This window comes from Lucilia cuprina, chromosome 2 (genome assembly GCF_022045245.1).
Source record: "Lucilia cuprina isolate Lc7/37 chromosome 2, ASM2204524v1, whole genome shotgun sequence".
In the NCBI taxonomy this organism is placed as follows: Eukaryota; Metazoa; Arthropoda; class Insecta; order Diptera; family Calliphoridae; genus Lucilia; species Lucilia cuprina.
Window position 1 is genome coordinate 1992745 of NC_060950.1, and position 13049 is coordinate 2005793.

The 13049-nt window shown below is 28.1% G+C and overlaps 1 protein-coding gene across 1 annotated transcript in view; it reads right to left on the reverse strand.

The window, feature by feature from the left end:
• Positions 1-13049, reverse strand: part of LOC111688439 (rap1 GTPase-activating protein 1) — a 208451-nt gene that overhangs the window by 158974 nt on the left and 36428 nt on the right. The window lies entirely within an intron of this gene.

Here is a 13049-nt window from a genome sequence, read left to right on the forward strand (position 1 = left end):
AAATCCATTTACTAATACTGTTTATAATACATGCAGTTACGTTGGCGCGTATTTTACACAGAAACCCAGAGACAATCTAGCTCATACCTTGCAACATATAATATGAAACATGACATCGTACTTATAACTTTAATAAAATGAAATGTAAAAAAAGCGACAAATGTTGGGTGTTTTACATAATGCTTTATTGTTATGATTTACCTTACTTTCGTTTTTTACAAGAATCTTAAAGAGACATACATACATGCAAACTTAAATATTTGGTTTGTCCAAAAAAGTTGCTAAAATTTCAGAGTATAATAAAATAGAATTCATCCTTAATCGGAATTATTTTCAAAATTCGATTAAAAAATTTCCATGGATGGAGTCGTTAAATCGACTTAGAATGTGTTATTTTTATGCCACTTATAGAGATGTTAAGGATAAAAATAATGTTTTAAAAATTGTTTTTCATTTACGGGAACAATGAAGGAATCTAATATTCCACTTCTTTATATTTATATATGTATGTATATTAAAGTTAGTAAACGATGTACTGTGGAACGAAAATGTAGTGAGTTTTACATTGAAAGAATTTTAAAACTTAAGCATATATTTACATTACACCATTATAGTGGGGAGGGTATTATGCGTTTGAGCGAATGTTTGAAAACCCCAAAAATATTGGTCCTACAACCATCTTTAAGTATACAAATTGGCTCAGAATCACTTTCTGAATCGATTTAGCTATGTCCGTCCGTCTGTATGTCTTTGTGCACATGCTCTTTTTTGGTTCAAGGACGAACACTATTGAAAATGGTTCATTATTTTGCCTAACCCCTATACAACCTTGCTTTAAATGTTCTATTATGTCAAAAATAAAAAATCGGTAAAACTTAGACCCTAGTCCCCTTTAGAAATTGACGAGAAGTTCAAAATTCACTTATAAACGCTAATAATACGATTAAATTCTACATAAATAACTTTGAAGAAGACGTAAATTTCTTTACCAAAATGTATAATGAGTATTGCAGGATATGTAGTTATTATCAATAAAATAAATTATTTTTTTTTAATGGAATTTGTAGCCAATTGTCTATAGCGTATGTCTAATAGGGAATTATTTAGTGTTTCTAACCGTAGTCTATTGCGGAAGTTTTTTCATGAGATGTTGATATTTTAATGGGGCATTGAGTAAGAGAATGGAATAGCAAACATGAAAAATAACTGTAAAACCAGTTTTAAATCCGGAAAAGTCGGATAAGCATATTTGTAACTAGTTATTTTTTGGTCATCGTCGAACAAAAATAAGTAGTTAGTTACCCAAAAAGTAACTACTTACACTTTTCTCCAATATTACTTGCCTACTTACTGAGTATGTAAAGATTTTGCTGGGAGTTATCTATTCATTTTTAAATACGTTTTTATTTATATATTTTTTTGCTGATATTTGTAACGCACAAAAATATTGGACCTACACTTAATATAAAGCAATTGGCTCATTTTCGGTCCCAAGAACTAATCCTTATTTTACCTAGCCCATATATAAACGGGCTTTTAGACATCGGCACAACTAAGTTTTGAAACAAAAAATTAAAAAAAAACAATGAAAAAACATTAAAATACACACTAAGAGAGTAAATATTCTCTAAAAACTACCTTAAATTTGCTACTAAATCAAATCAAAAATATGCTTTAACAAATCAATATCAAAATTCTAAAATAAATTGGTCTGCAACGTCTAAATATTTATGTTATCTATGAGTCTATGCGACACACACTAAAAACATGCATTTATATGCTTATTTTGGATTTCCTACCATTAGTGATGAAATTCAAAATTACTTGTTTTAAGTTTATTTAAAGTTCACATTTGAAATGAAAATAATAAATATAATATTTTCTAAAATCTGTGCCACTGTGCATGTCTTTTAAAGTGGCGTCGTTCCATGACTTGCCTGAGGGCTTTAGAAATAGAGTTGGAAAATACTTGTGTACGTCTTTCATTTTAAATATTTGTAACTAAATCTTGTTTACATTCTAAATACACAGTTTTATTGTTAAATATTTGAAAAAAAACAGAGTGTAGGTTGACATTTTCAAACAAGCGATAAGAACAAAAAAAGAATAAAGAAAAATATGTTAAAAAATACCGCCTTTAAAACACAAAAAACAGAATAAATCTTTTGGCGCAAAGTGCGTTACAATGTTTCAACTCCTAAAAACATTGTATGACTTCATTTCAGGGTTTGGTTTAAGGGGTGTTTAAATCGTTCTTGTTGTCAACACATACATGATTTTGAATTACTCCCCCTAAAACCAAATGATATCACATTAAACGATTTTCAATTCTAGTTATTTTATATTTTTTCGTTTGAAACCAGTTGTTGGTTGGATAAACGATTTTTGATTGATTGCAACATAATCGTCGATAAGATTTTTCAAATTTCAATCCATCAAATCCGCTTTAAGGCCTTTGTTCTAGTAAAACGTTATTATTTGATGTTTTTCATAGAATTTTTGTTGCAATTATTTTGTTGTTATTTTATTTTTTGCAGTATACAATTAATTCTATACCAATTTAGCCGCAATAAAAACAACCCTCTTTTTGTGTTCGATATTTTTCCGCTTAAATGCCTCAAATCAATTGATTTCATTTTTTTTAGAAAAAATGCAGTTTTTAAAAAATTTTTCCGCATTTTTTTAAACGCTTAACTCTATTGTTTTCTCTACTTAATTAAGGGTTCACTTAGTGAAAATAATTTGTCACTTGAACTGTTTTAGGGGCAAAAATAAAAAAAAACTAAATCGAGCAAAAACAGAAAAGAAATTGTTAAATAAAAAACTCCCGAAAAATCAAAAGCTAAAATGAAACAAATTTGATTGATTTTATTTGATTCCAATGACTGACAGCTGCTTTATTAACAGCCTTAAGCGTATTAAATTTTACCGCAATTAAATGTCAATAATTTGTGTTTTTTTTTCTTTTTATTAAAAAAAACTGTTCATTCATAAATGTTAAATAATTTGACAAATTGTGTTTGAGATAAATACAAAAATGTTTATATTATACCTATTTATTGTTGTTTATGAGGGAAACATCTTAACAACATCTTTAAATTGTTTTGTTTTAAAATATTGATTGGCAGTTGGTTACTTAGGCGCTCAGTTGGAAATGTTGGGCCTTAAAAGTGCAAACAATAGCTTTAGATATGAATAATTAATTGACAGCAGTTTGAATTTGTTTGTTCGGAAATATTAAGAAATAAATTTAATTAGAGCAGCAAATTTAAATTCAAACTATGAAAAATAATACAAATCCAGTGCAAACGAACAGTAATTGAATAAAAATTAAAGTAGAACTCATTCAACTTTAAGTATTCAGGAACTTAAATTTCAAACTGTTGTGCGAATTAAAGTTTTGAATTTAGGCTCTAATATCCATGAAATACTTATACGAACAATTTTAATAGAAAAAAACTAAACAATAATAAAAAACGTTAAACGTTACTAAAAGCTAATTCAATTGAATCAAGTCAAAATAAAATAAATCTTATTTAACATCAACATATCATGACTTTAAGTTCTTTACGTTTCTCCTCAATCTACATTTCAACACACAATTTCCAAAACATTTGATAAAGGATACAACAAAACAGCAATATAAAATGAAAAGTATCAATTTGTCCTTTTATAAAATGTATCACCCCGGGCGATTAAATCTTCGATGAAAATGATACGGCTACAAAAAATATTTAAGGTGTTGACAAATAAATTTACATCTACACACTCTTACGGATATTAATGCGTATTTCGCAGATACATATGTGCGGTGTAATCTACATACAAAATGTGTATGTATATATAAATGAACGTAATTCTGTCAGTTTTATATTTATTACAAATTTTACCATAACACTTACATAAAATTACATTTGTAATTCAAATTACATACAAACTCTTCATATGAAAACGAAACAAAGTGGCGTATAAATGAAATGAATGAGCATTAGGTTTGTATGACGTATGTGTGTATTTGTGAGAATTTAAGAAATCTATCTACCCACAACATGACAAGCAATCTGTGGCACCAGTAGCAACACCGAATGACAACAGCAGCAACAACAAACTCCATAGAAATTCTTTAAATATTTTTTTGTTTCAATACTTTTTGCATTTTCTTCAGTATGAGAGTATTTTGATATCTTGAGAAAAATCTAAATCAAATATGAAGTTTTTTCATGCAATTACGTAAAAAACACACCAAAAATAGTAACAACAAATAAAATTGATATCACACGTGAATTGCATGACCTTCATTGGCGGTATTTTATTGCAGAATACGTAAATCACTTATTTAATATTGTTGCGAGCGAACAGGCGCATGTGCATGCACGAATAAACCGCATTTGAAAAAAGTGCAAAAAACACTCAAAATTGTCAAATATTAGTGGTCAAAATTTAAATTTTGCTTTTCTACATGAATATGTTAAATTTATCAAATTATTTGTAACAGAAATTAAGGTGTGACTGATAGGATATCGCTTCATTGTTGCTTTGGCAAGTGTATGAATATTTACACGCTACTGATAATGTTTAAAATAATATGTAGCATTAATTTCTTTAAAACAGAATTAATATTGTGTTAATTGTATTGGTAATAAAGTTAAAATAGTCTAGTATAGTCTAGTCTATAGTCTAGTCGATAGTCTAGTCGATAGTCTAGTCTATAGTCTAGTCTATAGTCTAGTCTATAGTCTAGTCTATAGTCTAGTCTATAGTCTAGTCTATAGTCTAGTCTATAGTCTAGTCTATAGTCTAGTCTATAGTCTAGTCTATAGTCTAGTCTATAGTCTAGTCTATAGTCTAGTCTATAGTCTAGTCTATAGTCTAGTCTATAGTCTAGTCTATAGTCTAGTCTCCAGTCCCGTATATAGACCAGTATTCAGTCTATATGTAGGCTAGTTTATAGTCCAGTCTAGAGTCGAGTAGCAAATAATTCGCTTAGCAGTTCATGGCTCATGAATCTGTAAAGAGTATAGCTGAATCTTTCTCTACGTTAGGAATATCAATCAATCAGTTTACATTTTTGGAAACCCTTGTATTTTTAAGAGAAATAGGTAACAGAAATATATAAACTAAATAACGCTCTCAAAATTCGTTACTTATTCAAACACTCGTATAATTGGCTTGATAACCATATTTGTTTTAAAAATTTATTAATTTCCATATTCAATTAATAATTTTGCTTGTTTACTACATAGATTTTTGTGACAAAAAAACACTTAAATTATTTGATTTGATTTTATTTTTATGCGTATTCAGATTTTTTTCTTAATTTTTCATGCAACGCACCAAAATCAATGACACACACTGGGTGCTATGTGATTATGTGCTGAAGTTAAATGTCAAGTAACGTTACAAATACATAGAATTGTACCGTTATGTGTGCATATTAGCATGCAGTTTTACAGTTATTCAATTTTGCGTTTTTTGGTATTTGAGTCGATAATTCAAAATCTGTATGCAATATTGCAAATTAGTTGATAAAATGCAGTGAGTTGTTAAATTTGAACTTGTTTTTTTTCGTATTTTTGGTGTAAATTTTTTGTTGCGTATTTGTTTAAATAAATTTTATAATTTTGGTTTTTTGTCTTGTTTTACTAAGTCGTATGTGTTTTTGGTAATGGAAATACATGTATACATTTGTATCTACATATTTATTTTCTTTTTTTAATTTATTTTGTTGATTACAAATTAAGGTTAATCGATGTGGTGTTATGCTTAGTTTTTCTCGTTTTTTGGAAGTTTTGATGTTAAGCTGCAATATTTGCTAATAAAAATTTTATTATTAATAATTATTTGATCTGTGACTGATATGAATCAATGATTTGCCAATTAATGAATTTTTGATAATTTTAATATTAGTTTTATTAATTATTGCTGAGAGATAAAACCTTGACGATAAAAGGCGTGTAATTTATTATAATATTATAAAATTTTAATAAATAAATAAATAAATAAATAAATAAATAAAATATACCAATATTTTATTGTTAAAACAAAAACTAAATGTATTAATTAAAAACTCCATTTGTGAACAAATTTTAAGAATTTAAAAAAAAATCAAAATAAAATTTCAAAATTGCACATTTATTTTATTACTTTGTATCATAAAACTAAAAAAAGTTCGCCACTGCTTATTTAAAGTGATAAACAACGTATTTCTTCAAAATTTTATCAAATACCAAATTAAGGACATCTGCTGCCTCTCGTGGCTATGACTTGAAATTTTCTTTTTTTCCAAAATTTTGTTTTGATGCATTAAGCCACCCGGCACTTTTTAGCATTTAGTTACGCTAATGAAGCATAAATAAACATTTCTAAGTTAATGAAAGACTATTTGTAACCATTACACTCAAGAAACCCACTTTATTTTCCGACTTAAAGACACTGTGCCACCCCTTTCATGCAACACCAACTAAACAAACATGCATTCAATAATCAATGATTATTGGTTTGTTCATTGATGTTTTTCTCTTTCGACATTGTGTGGCATAGTGTTTGAGTGTGGAAATTTTGCGGTCATTTGTTAAATACTTCGTGCTGTTTAAATATACAATTTATCTCCATCATTCATTTACGTTATTATCACTATCATTATCATCAATATTTTTACTAACACAATTATTAGCCAGAAATTGTTCTTTAAGCGTGAAATATTGCTAAAATTTTCTAGTCCATTGTTTCTGGCATTTGTTTTTTCTCCAAGTCATTTCGTTAAGAAAACATGTGTTTGCTTGTCGATGAAGAAAAGGCAAAAAGGATATTTTTTCTTTAAAGGAAATCGATTTTACAATATTGATTGAAAATATATAAAACATTATCAGCTGCAGTTTGTTTGAATGGGAAAATGAAACATATTAAGCGTAAAATTAAAATATTCAAAATATTATTTATAAGGTTAGTTTTGAAACCACACCTCAGGGGAATCTTGGCTGAAGGAGCCAATTTTAGCAATTGGATTTTTTTCGTATATCAATCATTAGCAACAAAGCGATGAAAAAAGTTGCTCAGAGTACCTCAAATGTAACTCAATTTCTAATTAAAATAAACTAACTTTTTAAAAATTTCCAACCTTAATGCCCTTAAATTAATACTCGCATTTTTTTTAATGTACCTTGATGGTCGCTCGAGTTTAAATCTACTTTTTAATCAACCTTAAGTTGTAAATCATTTTAAAGTGACACCATGATAACGTGTTTTTTTATTTTATTTTAAAAATCCAATGTACTCAACAGCAAAAAGGAAAACTTTTTAATTTCATCTAAAACTGGACAAGTCTTCTTTCTCTTTTTACATTTTGACTCCTGCTGGGAGTACGAGTATGAACATACGATCATGTGTTGTCACATGATTTAATGACCTTTTATGCAAATGTTTTATTTTTAGTGCTTTTACATTTTTTTGGGAGATGTAAACAAAACATTCAAACGACATCAACAGCAACAACAACAAACCATAAAAATGAACATCTTTGTCTCACCTTCTCTCTGTTTCTATGTGTCAGTTGCATTTTCCTCCCCTGAGTATGTTAGTTGTTTTAAACTCCATTTGTTTAGGTGTTTATACTACTCCTAATGCATTTTGTCTATGTGTTTGTATCGTATGTTGTTGTTGTTTTTGCTTTATTTAATCTAAACTGAAGATGTGTACTTTTTGTTATATTGTGTATATGTTGTTTCAAAAAATGACAACAACAAAGTTTTATAGCATGTAACGGCACATGTTATCCTTTCGTTATAATTAAACTCTTTATTGTATGACACAGTTCATGTGCTCTTCTCATTTGAATTATTTGACCGGTTGGGTGTTTTTATTTCCTAAAATGTTTAACATTTTAAAACATAAATCAAAAATGTTGAATTTTTTTCGAAACTGTGTCATTTTAAATGAACACAATGAACAGAGGAAAAAGGAAACGGGATTATTGTGGACAATATTCAACTAATTAATTTGTTGATTTTTGACATGTGGCAAAAGTGTTGTTGCATATAAACGAGTTAAATTTTTATTTCAAATTAAAAACGGTTAAAATTTGTTGAGGAATTTTTATTTAAGCTATTTTATTGCTGTTTTGTTGTTTTATTAAATATATTTAAAACATATGGCAAAATCATTAAAATTACATACATATAGTATAGTGGGTCTTGAAACAGGCATATTTAACGTTATAATGTGCTCAAAAGCCCTACTCGGGGGGTTACGTTCTGTGTAAAATACGCACAAGCTTTACATGGACATCCAGCCAGTTGGGCGAAGGGGCATGGCATAATCATCTCAGAAATTATTGTAATAAGCATAATGGTGTACTTTTGTGCGTTATAAATTTTAGCAGAGACCCATAATACCCTCCCCACTAAAGCGATGTAGCATATAAAAAATCTAAAGTTTGAGATAGAAGAACATGGCACTTCGAATTTTATCTTAAAATTATACCAACTTATTGACAGTACGATAGGGTCAATTATGGACTTACCCTCTTGAAATTTGGTTTAACATTTAACATATAGATTATACATTTATAGGTTAGCTATCAATATTTCGATTAGTACTTATGAGATTTTCTGGGACAAGAGACCTAAAGTAAAACTATAACATTCTGTAATGCAACCTCAGTAACATAAATGTGTTATCAACTTACGTAATTTACAAACAAAATTTGTTAAAATAGAATCCGATTTTTAAAATACATTTATTTTGTATTTTAAATCACAAAATTGTGTAACGCACCATATAAATAAAAGATGAAAATGATAAGGATTGTATAAAACTGTTCAATTATTTAATCAACTAAAATATGTTTTCTTTTTTGCTAAACACTATATATTGTAATAAAACAATCACCTCGTATTATCAATATCTACCAGATACTGTGTTTTTGCCATATTTAAATTTAATCTCTATATAAATCTAGTTTTATATTTATATAAAACCGTCTTGGCATTTCCTTTGTATTTCTGTTTAAAGATTAATTGTAGAGATTATATCTAAAGGCAGAAGTGGTGTAGAACCAAATCTCCAATTTCTCTACTGAAAGTTTGGAACTTATATATTAATAGCATAAAAAGGAATTAATTTTCATTGAAAGATTTAAAAAAAAAACATAACATTTATTTTTCATATTTGAACCGATATTCTTATTAAGTCTTCGCTTTAGTCATTAAATCATTCCAACTCATCCGTTTTTATATTTCTGGAATTCCTTACTAATTTATTTTTCATTTTTTTAATTAATTCCATCACACATCTGTTCCACAATATGTTTTTATTCGACTTTTCTTGTATACATTTATTTTTTTACTAATTTTTCAAATGTTTGTAAATGCAATAAACTACTTTTTATTGCTGGACTTTCTGTTTTTAAGTTTTTATATGAATATTTTACGTTATCCTTTCTTGTTGCACCAATTTATTGCTTGATAATTATGGATAAAAGTTGTCATCAGTTGCAAATGTAAGGAAAAACACTAAATTTTTTATTGAATTGAACATGATCACGATACTAATTGCCAATTCTTGTTTGAGCAAAACTATATATTTAGTTTTTGTATTTGGTTTATCATCGATTTTAATACAAAACCACAAAAAATTGCACATTTTCGAACACGAACTTTAAATTTTTTTCAGCCAAAACTCTACAAATGTTCAAAAAAACAATCTCGGTAATTTATGTACCAGTAAAACATTTATATTCATTCATACTGCTACGAAAAAATGTTTATATTTTGTTGAATCAGCTAAAAACAAAAACAGCAACAAAATATTTTTACATAAATTTTCAATACTTGCAACCAACTGTTAGTGAGTGTATGTATTTGGTGTAATTTTGATTGATTTATAATTGAATTTGAATTAATGATAAGATTATGATAAATGACTTTCCAATAGCTTCAAATAAATATGTGTTTGTGAGAGTGTTTTTGTACAAATATGTTTACAATAATGCGTACCATTGGAATTTTAACATATAGGTACATACGTCCCCATAACAACATGTAGCATGCACCGCATTGTAATGTACTTACATATGTATAATTATACCTGAGTACCTTGTTAGTACCGAGAGTGCATCTCGTTTAATATTAATGGTTGGTTACACGAAAAAAGAAAATTAGCAAGAAATCCATCGAAAAAACTGCCAAATTTAAAATTACATACTCGTAGGCATGTTCACACGTAATGAACTAAATTTATGCCTTATGTGGTAAAACTGGTTTAAAATGAAACGATTATTAATTTAAAAAAACAAAATTATAACAACAAAATAAAAAATTATCATTGCAATAATTTAGCCACCACAACAAATTATTTACAATGAAAAAAAAACGAAATCAGCAACACTGAGAGAAGAGGTTTTGTTAAGGAGTTAGAAGGAACAAGTTCCGTAACTAAAAAATAATTAAAAGGACTAGAATAGTGACTAGTCTAATGACAAATCTATGGACTAGTCTATGGATTAAACTATTGGCAACTGTATAGACAAGACTATTGACAAATCTTAGACTAGAGTATTGACTTGTCTAGGGGCTATTGACATCACTATTGAATAGTTTAAGCACTAGACTATTCATTAGTCTAGGGTATAGTCTATTTACTAGATAATGGACTTGTTTATTAACAAGTTTAGGGTCTAGTTCGATAATATTCTGTGGAAATTTTTGTTGACTAGTCTATTAACTAGTATATATACCAGTCTTAGCACTAGCTAGTCTATGGTCTAGACTATTGACTCTATGAACAATACTATAGACCGCACTTTTGACTAATCTATTAAGTATTAGGAACTAGATTATTAACTAGACCAATACTATTGACTACTATATAGACTAGCCTATTTACGAGACTATCATCTCGTTTATTGACTAGTCTATGGACTAGACTATTAACTTGAAAAAGCTATAAAGTAACTTTTGACTATACCATTGATTAATCTGTGAACTGGACTATTGACTATACCATTTACTAGCCTATGAATTAATATCAGAACTAGCATGTTGACTAGTAGATAGACTAGACTAAGGACTACAATAACGACTAGTATAAGAACCAGTCAATGGACTAACCTACGAAGTAAACTATAAACTACGCTATTAGATAGTGTATGAACTAGGCTATTTATTAGTCCTTTCATATAACTATTATCTAATTAATGAACTAGATTAAAGACTATTACATTGACTAGATATGGTTGATGCCAGTACTAGTAGTCTTTCAATTCTCAGTGTATCATAAAACAATATTGTCCTCCACATTGACAACAACAAGAAAATTTAAATTCAATTCGTTACAAATTTAAATGCTTTTATAAAAAAACACACGCAAACACATTTTTTTCAAAAAACAACAAATGGCCCAACGAACAAAAGTATTTATAATCAATATTCCAATACAATTCGATTAAATTCAATTGCAACTATATTGTAGCTCAATTTAATACAAGTGTGTGTAGAAATGTCTGAATTTTCATTTTAATTTTATGATTTCACATTTGGGATTCAAAGTGGAAATCTCTATATGACAGCAATTTCAATTCATTTAGTATATAGTTATTTCCAATCCAATTGCATTACGAACTATAATCAGGCATTGTATGTATTGTAGTACGGGCGTTAGAGTACATATTTCTAAAATATATTTAGTATAGTTGTAAAGTACGAATAGTTGCAAACTTGCAACGGCTAATTTTTGTCAAATGTTTTTTACATAATCATGGTAGACATTTTTTGTACCTCGTTTAACACTTTGTTGTCGATTTTTTCTGGGGTTTGGGTTTAAATTTGTTTGGTCTGTATCAGTTTATTTTAAAATAAATTAAGTTACAGACAATTTAACTGAAATGGTTAATTTTGTAATGTACGTAATACATACGTATAGCTGGGACAATTTTAAATAACATAATAAATGGCATTTTGGTTAAAGCTAATTTTAGAGTAAGTAGTGTACTATTAAATACTTGGAGTACTTTAAATAACTAGTTATTCTAAAGTTCTAAACATTTTAAATACATATTAAATAGATTTTTAAATTTCCAGTATTCTACATTATCCGATAAAATTGACTATGTATTAAAATGTTCCTAGGGTCTTTAAAATGTCCAAATTAGAAAATATAATTTGTTGCTACAAAATCATTATCGGTTAAGATAAGCAGTCAATACTTTAGACTAAGACTTGACAGTACTCTCTAGTCTATATACTTGTCAATAGTCTATAGACTAGTTCATAGATTGGTTAATAGACTAGATACTAATTATAGCCTATACGGCTCAGAAATCTGTCGTAATCCTTCAAATTACAAGAAAAAGCATATAGAAAGTTACTCAAATCTCTTAAATATTTTACGCAAGTGATATATGTAATGTTTTGGATGCAATTTCAAGTACACTGCTGCGCTAGCGCATCAATGACATACGAGCAGACATTTAAAAAATACAACACCAAGTGTCACGCACGCACGATTTAATTGTTACGCTTAAACATATAAAAAAGGGGTGAATTGTCTTTCTGGTCGTACGTCTGTCACTTTTGAATAATTTCTATTATTATTTCCTTTTTGTTACAATGTTTTTGTTTTGATTCGATCGAGGATGATGCGGATGTGGAAGTGAATCTGAAATATTGAATAACTGATCATGATGATGCTGTTGTTGTTGATAATAATGTTTTGTTGTACCCAACAAAATAAAGGCGTGTTAAGTAGAGCAAATGGCCCGTGCTCTATTTTTATATTTTATTATTTTCTAAGCAACTAACCAACCCATCTGCTTTGGAAATTGTTTCTATCTTTCTATATGAATTGTATAATTCATCAACAATTTGGAATGGTTGTCACTGAGAGTGTCTCATGACATTGATGAAGTGTGTCACGTGAAATGTGGTGCAAGTTAAAGAAATTAGGATTTTTTAATGAAATGATATTCATATGAAGTGATAATGATTTTACTTACAATCAGACATGAAAATTTAACTAAGTGAAGAATGAATATTGATGATGGAAATAAGTGTTAT